The sequence below is a fragment of the Podarcis cretensis genome (assembly GCF_951804945.1).
Source record: "Podarcis cretensis genome assembly, chromosome: 16".
NCBI classification, from domain to species: Eukaryota; Metazoa; Chordata; class Lepidosauria; order Squamata; family Lacertidae; genus Podarcis; species Podarcis cretensis.
The window spans coordinates 33,024,878-33,037,431 of record NC_137186.1 but is presented as its reverse complement, the minus strand read 5'-3'; the positions used below and the strand labels follow the sequence as shown (position 1 = coordinate 33,037,431).

Sequence of the window (12,554 nt, the reverse complement as noted above, 5' to 3'; positions counted from 1 at the left end):
CTAAACATTTATTTTAGAAAAAAAGGACTGTGTATTGCAAACAGGAGAGGGAAAACATTCAGAAGGATTTTTTGCTGTGTGAAATCTACTACCTCCAATTTATCTGAAAGAGAGGCTCATTCCCTTTCATATTTGTAGGGAGCAAGGGGGGCAGTCTGTTTGTTGCTACGGCAAATGGGGGCGGCTGGTTGGTACTTAGCCAAATTTTGCTTCCTGTTGCATCACAGTGGGCTTTGAGGTGTTAAGAGGAGCTCGGAAAGGAGCAGGTGGGGCAAGGACATAAGGCTTGCTGAGTCCAATAGTGCTTACTCCCAGGTAAGCATGCATGAGACTGAAGCTGTGGCGCATGAGCCTGTTCCATTAGATATATTATCTTTATCCCACAAAGCATCTTACAAAATTTAAAAATTGTGAAACATGCTCAAAAGCCTCATTGACTTTTATTGCATTACATTTAAAGGATTTTACCCCAAAGTTGTAAGTTGTTGACATTTTTTTTAGAACCCAGGGAAGGAACTGCCTGTGGGGGCTGGATTAAACCAACTGGCGGGCCATATTAGGTCCCCGGGCCAGACTTTAGGCTTGGTGTATTACAAGGATTCTTTTCAGGTAAAATCAAACCGTTGGAGTATTACAGCGCCTGCTGTGACTGTAGAGAGGGATACAGGAGAGACATGTTTTATTTCAGGTGAGGCAAATGAAGGCATCCACTTTTTTGCTGCTATAGGTGCACCAAGGTGTTTATTTTCTCTGTGCTCCTCCCAGCGGTCCACAGTATATATCTGTGACTTTGCAGTTGAAGACCAGAAGCAGTACACGGCATTGCATTAAATAGACATCTTGATTTTTAATTGTATGTCTCATTGTTTCTTTTATTGAATTTCAATTTGAATACCGTGGAGTTCAAATTGTAATACAATTAAATGCAGCATATAAGAAATAAAAAAGCAACAGAAGGTTAATTAAATGACCCTACAGCATCTTGCTGTAAGTGTTACATTGCTACAGTTGGCTGAACAATCATTAAGGGGCCCACCGTAAACCTCAGTAATTTTAAAGTGGTCCATGCGAAAGGAACTTGGGGGACACCGATTTGCCACATGCTTCTGCTCTGTGTGTCATTCCATACTTAATTCTAGGGGGTATATGCTGGTGGCCGTATTGTGGTGGCACCTGTGCTTGCTCCCCCCCCCCAAAGGGTTTGAACAACTAGTCTGAGATGGTATTTGATGGCAAGAGCCAGAATGATGAAGTAGCAAGTGTTAAGACTAGAACTTGAGGCCCCATCATGAATTTCGCTGCATGACTTTGGGGGCAGTCACCCTCTGAACCTAGTCTGCGTGATAGGACTGTCGTCAGGATATAAGAAAGGAAGGGTAAAAGTGTGGGGGCACTGTGGTCTAAACCACTGAACCTCTTCGGCTTGCCGGTCAGCGGTTTGGATCCCTGCTACAGGGTGAGCTCCCGTTGCTCGGTCCCTGCTCCTGCCAACCTAGCAGTTCGAAAGCACGCCAGTGCAAGTAGATAAATAGGTACCACTGTGGTGGGAAGGTAAACATTTCCTTGTGTTCTGGTTTCCGTCACGGTGTCCCATTGCGCCAGAAGCAGTTTAGTTCTGCTGGCCACATGACCCGGAAAGCTGTCTGTGGACAAACACTGGCTCTCTGGGCCTGAAAGCGAGATGAGCGCCGCAACCCTATAATCGCCTTTTGACTGGACTTAACCATCCAGGGGTCCTTTAGAGGACCAGGTACGCCCCAAGCACTTTGGAGGAAGAATGGGAGTTGTCCACACAGGAGCAAAATGTGGACTGCCCTGCCCTGCCATGTCATAGTTGTCACTGATCTTTCTCACTTAAAATGGAGGTTGTTGTTTGTTGTTGTTTTTAAAAAAATCATTTTGAAGGCTCAAAACCACCAGCATTTAAAAAGGGCGAAAGTCCAGGACAACACTAGGATGGGAAGAACATAATACAGACCCCCAACTTTAAAGAGACAAGATGCCGCAAATGCTTCCTTGTGGGCAAGCCGAAAGGTAGAAAGTGTAAAACTATACCTGTACCAGGGACTTCCTGATTATATGATTGTGGAATCCTTTATGTACCTCTGCTTTCCCATACCACAGGTATGAATGCCAACCAAATCCAATAGCGCAATAAATGTGTATGAAACATATTACAAGATGGCAGAGCTCTGCCCTAGAGAGTTTACAATCTAGAATTTGGTGCAGAGAAAGAGGAGGGAAGGAGAAGGTAACAGAGAATACATTTATTTTTCGTAGGTGATATGGGATCTGCAGGGTTGTGTTTAAAGCTGCCTTATGTGACTTGTATGCCCAAATTATATTGCAAATTTATGGAAATTAAAAGCATTAAAAGGTTTTTTTGGAGTTTCAGAAAATCTCAGGCCACACATAAAAGCTTTGAATCATAGGATAAAGAATCCGCTTGTGGGTTTTTTTTTAATCACTCCAGTGCAAGGACAATCTAATCCCCAGCCTTCTCAAACTACTCCTGTTTTATATGTAATCAGATACAATGAGTGCCTGAGAGCACCCTCCCCACTCTCAAAGGAGCTGTTCAGCTTGTCTGGACTGCTTGAAAACGTTGAAACAGATTGGGGGATGCTGGCGAGAGATAATTTCCAGACACAAACTCATTTGAGCCTTTTATAGCTGGTTCTCTTCCAATTGTAAAGGATTTAGATTGTACAAATGCTGATATTTCAATATGAATGGCAAGTGAGTCTCTTTCATAGAATCAGACAGTACATAATTGGAGTCCTCGTTAAAAATAGATCTGTCAGACGTGTGAAATCATTTTCACTAATAGCAATTTTTAAGTCCTTGTCCAATTTTTTAATTTTTTTTTTAAAAAAAACCGACATTGATTGGCATTCTGCTGAGCGACACCATACTGTGTTTTAAACAAATGTCTTGTCTGAGGGAAAATAATTCCAAAGTTTCGTGTATATATATTTTGGAATATACAAAAAGGGCAGCGTTCAATTTGGATGAACATGTTGCCATTTCCCAGCATTTTCCCTACGGAGAATTTTTACCACCATCTTAAATCCATCACAGTTCTAATGGTGGCAGTACTCTCTAAAGGTTGGAGCCATGGCTGACACTGTCTCCCAGGGGTAGCCAAGGTCCAGCAACATCTGGGGGCAACTCCCAACAGCCACAGTCAGCTTGACCAATGAGCAGGGGTGATGGGAATTGCAGTTCAACATCTCCCTGCCTCCTTGCTTCCAACCAAACTCAATATAGCCTGTCAGCTTCCTTCTCCTCCTGCTCATTGCTGCCCCTTGCAGAACTCAGCAGGGACGAGGATGGGGACAAAACTAGAATGAGTTGGCTGTGCCTGTCGTTGGCTCTGGCGCCACCTGCTGTTGGGCTCCCTGCTTTCTACCCTACCAGTCCTAATGAACACAGACCACCAGTGGAAATAAAAGGGTGTGTTGCCTGTTATGTACTGAGTTGAATAGGATCCAAAATGCAGCAGTCTGATTGGTCCTAGAACAATAGGATTCAGAATGCAGCAGTCTGATTGGTCCTAGAACAATAGGATCCAGAATGCATCAGTCTGATTGATCCACAGGAGCCACCCAATCCAGCTCCAGCTGGAAGAGAATCTGCAACCTGATTGGCCTACAGGAGAATCCCAGAATTAGCCAATCACGTGGGGCCCATTGTGTAAATAATGTATATAAAGCAGACATTCTGGGGGAACTTCCATTCTTCCTCACCATTATGAGCTCAATAAAGAGCTTAAAGTCCACTCTTGACTCCAAGTATGTTTCATTGCCATTGATCATGCTCTGTAGGGATGGAAAGCTGACTGTGGCAGGCTGGGGGAGTGAAACCAGAGGGAAGGCCGAATGGAGTGGGGAGACTAGGAGGCTGGACAAGAAAAACACTCCACATTGCAACGATCCCCAACTCATATTTGTTTTGGTCCAGGGACACACATACACACTGACGCCAAAGCTCTGTCTTATCAATTGTGTGCCTCTTCCTTGGATATTAATTAGGACTTGGTGTTCAGCTGCGGTTGTGCTACTCCTACGCCCAGCGGTTGCTCCACCCCATCCCATTATCTTCTTGGCGGCCGTGCAGGGCCATCTCTCACACAGATGCTAACAATAGCACCAAAGTGTGTCCGCAGGGATTAGCATAAGGGTGTGCGTGTTTAATGCAGCTTCCAGACAGAGGCTTTCTTCCACGTCTTCTCATTTTGATGCTTTTACTTTTTGGTGCTCCAGTTTCCTTGTACTCTCCCCAAGCAGCAGTGGGAGTGTGGGGCCCCACAACGATGGTGTGGGGAACCTTTGACTCTCCAGATGTTGTTGAACTATAACTCCCATCTTCTCAGCCAATCAGGCACACTTGCCAGGTGGCCACTGAAAGCGATAGTTCGGAAGGCAAGGAGCCCGATAGTTGACCCAACACAGAGAGAGCCAGAGGCAGCCAATTTTGGTCTTGTCCCCATTCTCCTCTCTGCCGAGTTCTGCAAGGGAAACACTCAAGACTGAGGAGGAGCAAGCTGACAGCCAGTCTGGACAGGTTGTAAGTAAGAAGGCAGGTAGCTGGGGGCTGGCTGAAGACCAACAGATTTTGGTGGGGCTGTGCCCCATTTGTTCTAATGGACTAGCGATGGGAGTTGTAGTATAGCAACATCTGGAGCAGCAATGGTTCCCCAGACAGGGAGCCAATGGAAATACAGTCATACCTTGGGTTGAATGTGCTTCGGGTTGAGCGCGTTCGAGTTGCGCTCCACAGCAACCCAGAAGTAATGGAGCGCGTTACTTCTGGGTTTCGCCGCTCGCGCAGACGCTCAAAATGACGTCAAGCACATGCATGGAAGCGGCGAAACGCAGATGCGCCGTCAGGTCTTGCGTTCCGTTCGGGATGCGAACGGGGCTCCGGAACAAATCTCGTTCGCATCCCGAGGTACCACTGTATAGCAGCAGAGGCAGACTTATACAGTGGTACCTCGGGTTACATACGCTTCAGGCTACATACACTTCAGGTTACAGACTCCGCTAACCCAGAAATATTACCTCGGGTCAAGAACTTTGCTTCAGGATGAGAACAGAAATCGTGTTCCGGCAGTGCAGTGGCAGCAGGAGGCCCCATTAGCTAAAGTGGTGCTTCAGGTTAAGAACAGTTTCAGGTTAAGAACAGACCTCCAGAACGAATTAAGTTCTTAACCTGAGGTACCACTGTAGTAGCACGACCATTTCTACTACACTGGGCACCGAGCCTAGGGGGCGACGCAGGGCATTGCAACTATGGCACAGTTAATTTAGCTGAACAGAAGGTGAATGGTGGGGTTGTGGTGCCAAATTTTGGGCATGCACAGGGCGCCGCTGAAATGTGGAAGACTAAAGTCTGCTCCTGATAGCTGGATGCTCATTACCAATGTTTCCCCTCCGACACAGGGAGAACAATGGGGATGGATGCTGTGACATGACGGAGGGATTGGGACCAACCAGAGTATCCCACTCTTCTTAAACATGTGAAGGCTGTGTTCTCTGCCATGTATAGGAGCCACTCACCCATAATGTGCCTGGCTTCCACAGGCCCGTGATTTATTTGATTGCAACTCGGCAGGCTTAATCTACCCTGGTGGCTGTGTGTGCAAATTTCATCTACTTCTGCTAAAAGGTGGGAGGGAGTTACAGACATTTTTAAAACATTCCCCATAATAAGAAATGGTGTTTCGTTTTTAACGAAGTTGCTACAGACCTGACACATGAGTCAATTAGGACAGACCACAGAGTGTCTCAGAACAGATTGGGCTTCTTCCTGAAGTGATGAGAGATCTGAACCAAATGTTATAAGGCCAGTGCAGATCCCTAAATTATAGTGATTATTTCTAAACGTGCATAGATTGGCACACGCAGATTTTATGCAAATATGGACCCTCTTTTCTTCTTTTTGCAGGGTGTGTGTTTTGTTGGTGACACTATAGTGCGCAATCAAGAGCTATTACTAATTAGACACAGTACATAAAATACGAACATCATCCAGCATTGTGTTCTCACAGAGGCCAGGCAGCTGCCCATAGGAAGCCTGCAAGATGGCCCTAGAAGCAAAAGCACTTTTCCTACTTGTGATTCCCAGATACTGGCCTTCAGAGGCATAGTTCCTCCAACATTGGAGCCAAAACAGTGGAGAAGAGACAGTAATGGACTAACAAGATTGAACAGTGGTCTGATTCAGCATACAGCTCCTTATATCCCATACAAAATTGTGATATGAGGTACTTTTGTGCTTCTTTCCCAGAACCCACTATGTCGATAAGTCAAAACAAAGTGCTTAAATGCTGCAATTTTACACACCTCCTTCAAAAAAAAAAAAAAAAAACCACATTAACTCAAGAAGCTGAAAAATATATACATATGTATTGAGAGCCACAGAAATTAGAATTACAGACGGAGGTCCACAAAGCCTGCACAGATACATTCCAAAAATTCAAGGTAGTAGAACAGGTGAAATACAGACTGTTAAAGAGATCCCAACGACAAGGTCCTCAAACCATGCACTTGGTAACAACATTGCCTCCAGTCTTCCAGTCAGTTTTGTCTTTATCTTTTAGGCTCTGGTGTAGATCACTCCAAACACTTTAGTGGCCACCATTTTGGTCAGGGATGAAGAACCTGGAACTCCTCCAGTTGCTGTTGGGCTCCAGCTCCCATGGACCTCAGTTGGCCATGGCCAATAGCATGGAATGATCGCAGCCGTAGTCCATCATCATCTGGGAGAGCCACAGTTTCCCCATTCCTGATTTAGGGTCCTCCTACAGGCATGTAGTCCTCACTTGGGAGAGGCTCCCTTGTAGTCCCAATAATACAATAAACCTGGGCAAATATTTACACAGTCCTGGGTTTGCCTTCTTCAGCAAGCCAACTTTGCTGCTGCATATCTGATTTTCAACATTAAAGCATACATCTGCATAGTTTTCATGTGTGCATGTATGTGTGGTTGTTGGGGGTTTTTTTACAGTTGAGGTTATCTACCGAAAAAAGATTAATTCATTTCACTTATATATATATTTATATATATATATATACAAAATAATAAAGGCCTTGGGAATCTCTTTGATACCTCTGAAAACACAGTTGAAAACTTGTCAGCCATTCCCATGAAAAATATATATCCGAAAGGAATGTTCTCTGTTCTCCCGTCCTTAACATTGCAAGAGCCCTTTACTTTGTCATCATCAACTAGATTTTTTTTTTTTTTTAAAAAAAAGCATATCAGGGTAAATTCTGGTCTTCAACCCAAGCAGAAACATAGTACATGGAGTGTCTCTCATAAACTGTTCTCCGTTGGTAATTCAGACAAAGAAGTAAAATGTTAAGGCTTCAAGTTAAAAATAATAATCAAAAAATCAAAACTAATCTCTCGCTCTTTCTCTCTCTCCCTGCAAATATAAAACCCACATAATGCCAGAAATCTCAGCATCTTTTATCGTGAATTCAAGCTACAATACTGCAGTTTGCCCAGCTCAGTGAAATGACAGTGATGGGAGGAGACGGATGGCATACCCCAAAATCTGTAATGCAAACCTATTGCTGTTTATTCAGTAAGATGGAGACTTCAATGCAAAAGCTGAATTGTACGGACCACATTTAAGAACGTAATAAGATTCCTGCTGGATCAGACCAAAGGCCTATCTGGTCCAACATGCTGTTCTCACAGTGACAACCTGATGCACCTCTAAGCCTATATGCCGGACCTGAGTGCAGCATACAGTCTCACCTCCTGTCCTGGAGGTAGTACTTAGCCCTCATGACTCCTGGCCACCGATAGCCTGGTCTGCCATGAATTTGTCCAATCCCTGCCCACATTGATGGTAACCGAGACATCTTGCGATTGCATATTCCATCATCACACTGTGCAAAGCATTTCCTTTCATCTGTCCTGCATCTCCCACCAAAGATTTACTTGAAAGGGTGTTTGAAGTACAGGCTTTGAGAAAACTAAGATTTACCTGCACTCGATCATTTATTGTCAGCTTATTCTGCCTTGATCATAATAAAGAATCCATGGCTGGTGTAGAACACCAGAATGAAGGGAACCCAAGTTACATCTTTGGCATGTTGTGTTATGGCCCCCACCATAGGTGACTCCATCTAATTTAACCAACCGGAATAAATGACTGTGTAATCCCACACATATCTAGTCACAAGTGAGCCCCACCAAGTTCAATGGGACTTGACTCCCAGATTATAGGACTGTAGCTTCATTCTTACATCGGCCTTTGTTTTACCCAATCAGGAGCTGGAAAAACACACCAGCTTGCTTGAACTTGATTGGATGTGTGTGTGTCCCTGATAGTTAAGAGAGTTAGCCAAGATCCAATGGGGTGTAGGTGAAATCAGAGCATATGCCCTGAGTCATATAATACGGGATACCCTTTGCTTTGGGACGCGGGTGGCGCTGTGGTCTAAACCACAGAGCCTAGGGCTTGCCGGTCAGAATGTCCACTGTTCGAATCCCCGCGATGGGTTGAGCTCCCATTGCTTGGTCCCTGCTCCTGCCAACCTAGCAGTTTGAAAGCACATCAAAATGCAAGTAGATCAATAGGTACTGCTCCGGTGGGAAGGTAATCGGCGTTTCCGTGCGCTGCTCTGGTTCGCCAGAAGCAGCTTAGTCATGCTGGCCACATGACCCGGAAGCTGTACGCCGGCTCCCTTGGCCAGTAAAGTGAGATGACTGGACTTAACGGTCAGGGGTCCCTTTACCTTTATCCTTTGCTTCAGCAATCGTCAGGTAAATGGGTAACCAAATGGAGGAGAAGCAATTCCCTCCATTTTCTCTTGCTCTGTCCTTCCCCAAAATCGCCCTGCTTACAGTTGATGCTGAACAGGCTCTTTTCAATGGAGAACGGGCTATTTCAGGGCTCACCCCACTGCCAATGATGCCCTGACATCATTATTGTCACTTTTTAGACACTGGCTTAAGAAACATTTTTATTTACCCAGGCTATTGGTGGTTTATAGTTTTGAAATCATACTTCTGCGTGATTCTAGCCTTAATTGTGGTGCTCAGCTTTTATCGGGGTGGGATAGGATTCATATTTTTAAATTCTATTTTTGGATAAGCACATGGCAGTGTTCTTTTTTAAAAATTTATTTGGCTTTTATTTTATCTGTTGGTACTTTATCTTCCTGTTAAGTTGCCCTGCAGCATTTTTTTTTTTTTAACAAAACGACAAAGAAATGCAATAAATAATATTACTGACAAAAGAGAGAGAGAGAGACCAAATCAGTACACAGAGAAATAACCCCTTCAGGTCTTCAGAGCACCTTGGTTGAGACAAGCCTGGCTGGATCAGAGCCTGTGTGCGAATCAAAACTGGCACCTATGAATTGTAAACTTTTATGGGATGCAATAGCCCTGTTCATATAGGGTGCCATGTGCAGCCTCTCGCTCCAGTGATGTTTGTGACACAAGTTTTATAAGTATGATTGGAACCATAAGAGGCCCAAAGCTTAAGTGCTGATCCAAAGGTATCTATTTAAATCTATTACTGATTCGGGAAATTATCCTGTCTTTCCACAACCTTCCACCTTTTGTCCATTCCCTTCCCCACCTGCCACGGACACCTCTGCAATCCTGTTCGCCACCATAAATCTGCCCAGTTCAGTGGCAAATTTAGCAAAACGGAAGGAATCTCTGGATTGACACCTGACAAGCTCGTCCTAACCTGTACGTGCACCAAAACCGTGCTGAACTCTCTGGGCCTTTCTTCTTAGCTGATGTATTTAGAATCACAGCATTAGACAGAAATAGGGCAGAACTGGGTGCCTCTGCCTTTTTTCAGGTTAATGCTAATCTGCAGATGCAGACTTCCAGGAAGATTTGAATAATTTACTGTCGTCTCTGGGCCATTCAGGCTATTTTAAATGCAAACTTCAAAGAAGAAGAAGGGGGGGAATCTGGGGCTATCATAAGCCTATTAATATGAAATGTATCTCCCCATCCCAGAGGAGTCTTGTGTCTGGATTTAACAAGCTACTGTTTGCAGCTTGTGTGCGCACGGATCCATCATACATCTTAACCTAATGATATGTCTCCCCCAAATGCATTCGGTTTTCAACCTCTATCCCTACAGCTATTGCAGCTTGACAATGAAAGCTTCAGAATCACCCAACCCCCACATAAAAATAGGGTTTTAGCCAACTAAGTGCTACTCGGAGTAGACCTATTGAAGTTAATGCACCAAAATTAGTCATGTGCATCCGTTTCAATGGGTCTGCTCTGCATGGGACTAGCATTAGATACTGTCCATAGTCTTACCCAGGGGTCAGCAAACTTTTTCAGCAGGGGGCCGGTCCACTGTCCCTCAGACCTGTGGAGGGCTGCACTATATTTTTTGGGGGGGAAATGAACAAATTCCTATGCCCCACAAATAACCCAGAGATGCATTTTAAATAAAAGGGTACATTCTACTCATGTAAAAACACACTGTCTGTGGGCCAGATTTAGAAGGTGATTGGGCTGGATCCGGTCCCTGGGCCTTAGTTTGCCTACGCATGGTCTTAGCTTTAAGCAGGTATTCTGAAGTCTCAGGTGTGTCTCTTCAGTGAGCAACACTGAAATTAACCTTTACCAATCATCTGTAGCTGATATTTCCCCCACAAAGTCAGGTAAGCACTGCTATCACTTGACTGACATTTCAGTAAACTAGGCTGCATCCTAAATCAGTTAAAAGGTGAAGTCAATACATAATAGATAAAGGCCTTTCAGCCGTTTGGGCTTCACAGCTTGAAAGGACACATGTTCAATGCAGTGAATCAAAAACTGTCACCGCTGTCAGTCTCTCTGTGCACCAGTTGCCCCCTTTACATATTAAAAATAAGTTTTAAGAGCACCGCAATTAGCACCCACGTGCTTAAGTTATTTGCTGCCTTATTGTGTGTGCTTTTAAACATTAAGGAAAAAAAAATCCAAAGGAGGCTGCTGCGCTAGTTTGGTTGCGTCTGTGGTGAGGCAAGATTCCATCTTTGCGAGTTCCAATATGAACCAGTGTGAATGATGACGCTTGAATGAATGGATTGTGGACATACCCAGAGTAGACCCACTGAAATTAGTGGACATGGCTAACTTAGGTGCTTTCATTACAATGTGTCTACTCTGAGTAGAATTTAGTTGGACCTACAGAGCCTAGGACTTGCCAATCAGAAGGTCGGTGGTTCGAATCCCCGCGACGGGGTAAGCTCCCATTGCTCGGTCCCTGCTCCTGCCAACCTAGCAGTTCGAAAGCACGTCAAAGTGCAAGTAGATAAATAGGTACCACTCCGGCGGGAAGGTAAACGACATTTCCATGTGCTGCTCTGGTTTGCCAGAAGCAGCTTAGTCATGCTGGCCACATGACCCGGAAGCTGTACGCCGGCTCCCTCAGCCAATAAAGCGAGATGAGCGCCGCAACCCCAGAGTCGGCCACGACTGGACCTAATAGTCAGGGGTCCCTTTACCTTTACCTAACCTAGTGTGTGGATTTGAACAAACAGAGGTGTTGTCACAGATGGGTTGACAAGGCCTCAGATCTCTTCCTAAGTGCTCTTGAGTGTTTCATCATTATTATTATTATTGGAGGATGATAAATTGATTTGAGGTGGCTTTATCTAGAGATGGATTTGGGGTTAATGAATGGAGGTGAGGGAAGTGGAATTGGGTGCAATGAGTGGGAATGAGTGGGAAATTAGCTAGCTTGTGACATTTATATTTTAAATTTGACTCAATTCATACAAATCAGCATACTGTATGCTAATTTTATGCATTTCTGTGTATTTGGGCCCATGTCCCAAATCTGTTAAGTACATAGCAACAACTCTGGGAACACAGCTAGCCATTCGTCTTTGCATTTTGCCAAATTTTGCAATGCAGCTCTCAAGTTTTAGTTTTTTTAAAAAAATATCAAAATAGGAATGCATATTTTGATAGAAAATCAAAAGATACATATTTAAATATGTACTTAAACGCAAACCTTTGAGCAGTTGTTTTTTAATTGAAGATGAATGCAGAAACAGAGCATAGCAGAAGGGACTTGCGTGAACACTTATGGAAGTGAGATGGTCCAGAAACTGCATGATTTAGCTATCCCTAACCTACTGAAGCCAAAACCACAACAAATCTTGTGGCACCTTAAATGCTAACACATTTATTAGGATACAGACTTTCATGACCCTGAGAACCCTCTTCATTGAATTCACAATGCATCTGATGAGATTAGTCTGCAAGCTCATACACAGCTGCATTGTCCCACTGAACTCAATGGGCTTGCAGGGGTCAGCAAACTTTTTCAGCAGGGGGCCGGTCCACTGCCCCTCAGACCTTGTGGGGGCCAGACTATATTCTGAAAAGAAAAAAGATATGAACGAATTCTTATGCCCCACAAATAACCCAGAGATGCATTTTAAATAAAAGCACACATTCTACTCATGTAAAAACACCAGGCAGGCCCCACAAATAACTCAGAGATGCATTTTAAATAAAAGGACACATTCTACTCATGTAAAAACACGCTGATTCCCAGA

At 44.2% G+C, this 12,554-nt stretch overlaps 1 protein-coding gene and 1 long non-coding RNA gene across 2 annotated transcripts in view; one reads left to right on the top strand and one right to left on the bottom strand.

Annotated features, from left to right (window-relative positions):
• Positions 1–1,929: 1,929 nt before the first annotated feature.
• LOC307205146 lies at positions 1,930–7,248 on the top strand. The gene is made up of 2 exons (XR_013833912.1): positions 1,930–2,251; positions 5,950–7,248. It is a non-coding gene; the product is annotated as an uncharacterized lncRNA (long non-coding RNA).
• Positions 6,392–12,554, bottom strand: part of ZDHHC8 (zDHHC palmitoyltransferase 8) — a 139,502-nt gene continuing 133,339 nt past the window's right edge. The window contains exon 12 of the mRNA XM_079956628.1: positions 6,392–11,503. The gene's annotated coding sequence lies outside the window, so the exon portion shown is untranslated. The remainder of the gene's footprint in view (positions 11,504–12,554) is intronic.